The following is a 5,464-nucleotide window of genomic DNA, read 5'->3' as shown; positions in this document are numbered from 1 at the left end:
AAGAGGTGGGCGGAAATGAGGGGAGCAAAGCAGAAATCCCCACAGCATGCATGCTGTGATGTAGTAGCAAATAAAAAAAAAGGTGGGTAAACCAGTTCCTTCCTGTCAGACAGACCTCCTAATTGAATGAAGGAATTAATACGCACTCATAAAAGCACGAGTGCGTATTACAAATAAGAACCATCTATTATCCAAAAGTATAAACTATATTTCCAACTTTAATTATGTTGCTAAAACCATGCCGTGGATACATTTAGATTAACGTTGGCATGTTGGCACACATGCCAACCGTGTTTCCACAGGGGGGGGGGAGAGAAGACTCAGAGTCTCTCACAACTCAGATGTCCGAACAAGACACCGATTTGGCTCAGTACCGCAGCACCAAAAATACACGAAAATGTGAAATGTATTTCACAACGTTGACGGCGCTCGTCATGGCAGCACAAAACGATCCAGTGCAAACAGTCGCTATCGGCGACCACTGGAGCAGAGCGGCGTGCCGCCGCCCCCCCCCTCTCCCCCACACGCAGGTCGCCTCTCATCACGACATCATTGATGTAAGTCTGGTGTGGGATAATTGCTCAGCTGGAGCACTGACAGACACACACCGGAGAGGAATACAAACAGGATGTGGTGTGAATGACGATTAAAAAGGCCGGGCGGAACAAAAACAAAAAAGAGGAACCAACAACAGAACAGCCAGTCTTGGCAGGTTGAAGTGGCGCCCTGTTCCCTCTTGGCGGGCGCCCAGCTTGCGGTAGCCACCTGTATTAGCTCAAGGGTAACCTGATTAACCTGTTCGTGGATCAGACAGACGCAGATATGGGGGAGAACCGTGGATCCCCCGGGCCGGCAGCCAAGCCAGTCATCGTGAGAAAAATGGTTTGTGTAATTAACGGCTCGCCGGAATGACAGCGGGTAATTGTAGCGTTTGCAGATGACGTCTTGTTGTCATCGCGGCGGCCTCCCGGGGATGCTACGGGTGCAGCTTTGGGCTCGGGGACGGGAACAGACACCTGGCCGCTCTAGACACGCGAACCCCCTATTGACTCTTCCTATTCACCCCCCCTCCCCCCACCCCCATCCCTCAACACCATGTGGTGTGTTTCATCATATTAGCTTCAAGCCCCCCCACATGGAAAGAACCTATATAAACATATGTTTTAATATAGGTAATTGATATATGTACATATATGCACACATATATGCGCGGATATATGTACCTATATAGGTACATATGTCCACCTATATATAAAATCCATACTAGGAAACAAAAATAAATGCCCAAAATGTAGAAATTTACATTATTTATTTAAGGACTATCAAAATGTACAAAAACGACAAAAAACTGGAAAGGAAAAAAAATAATTTCATGGATCTTCGCATCCCTGCGAGCCTGGAATTTATAGCTGTGCCTATCTGCCCTCGGCTGGCTGCCGGCCACTTCTTCAATGTAGCATCTAGAGAAGACAAAAATAATTAGACAATATAAAAATATTGTAACAATAATGAGCGAATGGCATTCAGCCATCTGTTCTGAATTAACAAATCCTGACTTTAAACACATTCCATGTTCTCTGGGCTGGGCTTTGAGCAAACAAGACCTTTTGTTACACACACACACACACGCACGAAGAAATGCATTAAAATCAAGCAAATCAATTACCGGCATAGACAAAATAAGGCAGGACAGAGGGGATTAAGGGTGAAGGAGAGGTGAATATTATTTATGAACACTTCAGACAACAACAATATGCCATGAGGTTATTTGCAACAATAAATGTTCTACAAAATAGAAGACTACACACCTTACAGCACATGTTTTCCCTTCTCAACACATTATGCATTTACTCACCAATAATGGCTACCTATTTTGTCCAGGGCAACCAGCTGCTCCCCGTCCCCTCTGGTTGGCATCCCACCTTAAAGTAATATTTCAAAATGATTATGAAAGATTTGCAAGTAAAAAAGCGATGGTATGCCCGCACACAACCATGATTTATTCCACTGCATGTAACGCCTCGGCTCGGCTCGCTTTGCTTTTCCACTGTGTGGTACGACTCGTCTCAGTACGGCACAGCTCGGTTCACTTTAACTCAGTTGCTTTTCCACTGCAGAAGTACCACTTCAGTGTGTTCATGTCACGTTTAAAGTACCGCTACGGTACGCTTAGAACATCAACAGACCAGGTACCATTTAAAGCGAGCCGTACCATGCTGTACTATGCAGTGGAAAAGTGCCATAATTGGATCCTACAAAGCATACAGTTTATACTCATCCTTACTACATAATGTTATGTAGTTTTTAGTTGTTGCCGCAGTCTTGTTAGAGAAGAAAAACATCTTTTCAACAATTTTATGCATGTGGGGCAAGTATATTATATATTACCACTAACTATCCAAACATAAAAATCTCTATAGCTTAGTTAATAACACACACTGGATGCAGACTGGTAGTGTACCTTGTTCTTTGTGTCATGACGCGCCTCATCATCCACTTCCTCCTCCTCCTCCTGTCTCGTATTTAGAAACATTTTTCTTTTTCACGGCAACCTTTGGAGGGAGAGGGAGAAACAGAGGATCCATGAATGTATTGTAATGTAATGTAACAGCACACACACAGGATGCAGACTGGTAGTGTACCTTGTTCTTTGAAAGTCTGTCATGACCCTCCACCTGCTGCTTCTCACCCTCCTCGTGCTTGTTTTTGGAAGACCCTCCCTTTTTACTGTCAACCGACAAAAGACACTGACTTTTAGCCCAACTCTTATTAACTTGCGTTACACCACCTTGCACATATATCTTGTCAAAGCACATTAAATCATCATAGAAGACACAATTACAAACCTACAAACATACACATTAAGAAACAAGAGAGGGGAGATAACTTTAACTAAAGCACCAGTTGGTGCAGTCAGTTACATTTTTTTAAGAAGCCTTCTCAGTCTTCCCCTGCTGCTCAATGTACTTTGAGTTTGGGATGGGAGGACGTTTTGTTTGCCCATGTGTGCCCTCTTTCTCCACCTCGATCTCACGCAGTTTAATTTTGAGAGGTTTTTCAAATTCTGGTGCAATAAAATTGAAATGTTAACTGCAAACGTTTGTCTAATCATGTTTAACGTTACCAAACATAACATTAGTCCCAATTAAGAGACTTAACATTAACATTAGCAAATAGCTAATGTTTGCTAACAGCCAGCATACTAAGCTAGTTAGGTAACAAGATCCATTTTACACTTCTTTACGTGCGAGCAAAATTTAATGTAATATATACATAATATAATGTAACATAACTTACTTGCCACGTCAATAGCTTTGGCTGGGTGAACCGGCCAGGGTTGGCGGCCTTTTCGCCATTCCACCAGCTTCTCGTTTTTTTCAGGCGAGGCAAAAAAATCTTGAACTGAAAAGTTCCGGACACAGTCAATCGCCAAAATACTATGCGCCCCACTATCATCACCCTCAGTCCATTCAAGTAGTAAAAAGCAGTAAAAATGGAGACATCAGCGTTCCGCTATGTCTCCATTTTTACTACTTTTTACTTAGTCCCAGCCGTTATCTTTCGGCGCGAAAGATAAGATCGCATCTGCATGTGAATGACGTCATCCACAAGCTGCCCAGCGCGGTTGATGACGTCATTGGCACGCGACGCTGTGGCGGAGCTGTACAAGTATATAATTAAAGAAACGTGTCTGTTTGTTAAAACCGTGTACGGAAATGTTGACATTGTGTTCAAATGAATTAACCACAGTGAAATGCTCAGATTGATATGGGATGATGATGATGATGATTACTTTTTTTGCTACATTTAGACTAATGAACTTTCAGCCATTTAGAAACTGCATTAATGTGAATGTATGACAGTGAGTACATAGGGCTTATATGTGGATATAAGCAATACAGGAGACCTATATGGTCTGTATATGCACATATAGGCACCACAATTTAGCCTTTATGTGGCATATATGCAACACATATATTATCATATATGCAGCACATATAGGTCGCCTACATATGTACATATATGTACATATATATGTACATATATACTGCATATAGGTTTCATATATGTGCATATATCCACATATAGGTTCTTTCCATGTGGGGCAAAGCAATATCCAAACAGCCTTGTCACAATGGTAGGAATAATGGCAGAGAGGCTACAGAAAGGGGGTGGGGGTTGGAGGGGGGGTGGGTACATTAAACATTTAACTGTCTACCCTGCTCTCCTTTTTTAGAGCTCGCCATAGTGCAGCTGCGGTGGCTTCACACGCAACCTCAAGGTTTCGGCCTTTGCTGCGCTGCCCCGTCGTCGCCACTCGGGCTGGTTCACTCAGATCAGGAAAAATGTCACTCACTAAATGTGTATTATACTTCTTGGGTGCATGCCGGTATTTTACCAGCAGCAGCGGTGTTATATTCTGGTTACTTACCCGTGATGGACCTGGCTTAACAGTTACGGGCAGTAGGAAAGCTTGCTAAGGCAAGCTTTAAGGCTAGTTAGAAGTCGCAGGGGAAAGAACTAATCTCAAACCTTTTCATATTTTGTGTTCATGTTATAACTAACCAATCTCTGGTGAGCTTTCCACCCATTGTATCTTTGTTTCCAATCGAGCCGCTGTCAAGAATAACTACAGCAAACACGAGATCTCCGAGTATCCAGCAGCACTGTTTTTAAAATATATTATATTTAGATGCTACTAACTAGTAGACCAACTCTTATGTAGTTCCATCAGGAGCTTTGGCACAATAATACATAACAGGAAGCAAAAAATTGCAAAATGCATTCAGTAAATTAAGAGGAAAAAAGTCTGTCTGTCACACAGCAGATGGGATCAAATAGTGACCCGTTGCTTCTAAATGGATGCGATTATGTTTCCTTGGTGCTGACCTTGAATCCATATTTGGATTGAATGTATTAAATATGTATTTTGAAATTCCGAACCTAGCTCCGCTAGGTGCCAAATATAGATATATACATCTGGGGCCCCCATCGGATCATGCTTCACCCCCCCGCCTCCACCGTTTCCTCTCCCTGACAGATGTCAGACATGCCGCGACAGGCTCAGCTCAGAGGTGTTACGGCAAGAGAGGGAGTCTTTTTTATCGCCGCGGGTATAAAAGGAGATGAGCCGACGCACCGGAGGAGAAAACCGCATACTGGTTTACACGGCGGCGACCAGTTCAACAACGCCAGGTTTTCTATAGTGTTTAAAATCTTGGCTTGTCCTCTCTTTTTTCCCCGTCTTTCCATAGAAAGGTGAGGTGAGTTTAGATAACCTTCTCACAGCAACTTCCAGGGTCATGTTATATATGTATGACATGTCTCATTATTTATTAAGACAATTATTGCAGATCAAGAGATTTCTTTGTGCTTGTGATCCCAGGAGGCCGCATGGGCTCATTTTCGTCGCTTGACGTCTGCGTCATTCGCCCCCAACTGGCTCCATAGACGTGTCCCCAGT

The 5,464-nt window shown here is 43.1% G+C and overlaps 1 long non-coding RNA gene across 1 annotated transcript; it reads right to left on the bottom strand.

Annotated features, from left to right (window-relative positions):
• Positions 1 to 1,292: 1,292 nt before the first annotated feature.
• On the bottom strand, positions 1,293 to 1,925 carry LOC119213104 (uncharacterized). Its single transcript, XR_005119881.2, has 2 exons — positions 1,856 to 1,925; positions 1,293 to 1,460 (listed from the first exon to the last, which is right to left on the bottom strand). It is a non-coding gene; the product is annotated as an uncharacterized LOC119213104 (long non-coding RNA).
• Between the last annotated feature and the right edge of the window lie 3,539 nt (positions 1,926 to 5,464).

The sequence above is a fragment of the Pungitius pungitius genome, chromosome 21, assembly GCF_949316345.1.
Source record: "Pungitius pungitius chromosome 21, fPunPun2.1, whole genome shotgun sequence".
In the NCBI taxonomy this organism is placed as follows: Eukaryota; Metazoa; Chordata; class Actinopteri; order Perciformes; family Gasterosteidae; genus Pungitius; species Pungitius pungitius.
The sequence above is the reverse complement of the archived record's forward strand: the minus strand, read 5'-3'. Positions and strand labels throughout refer to the sequence as shown.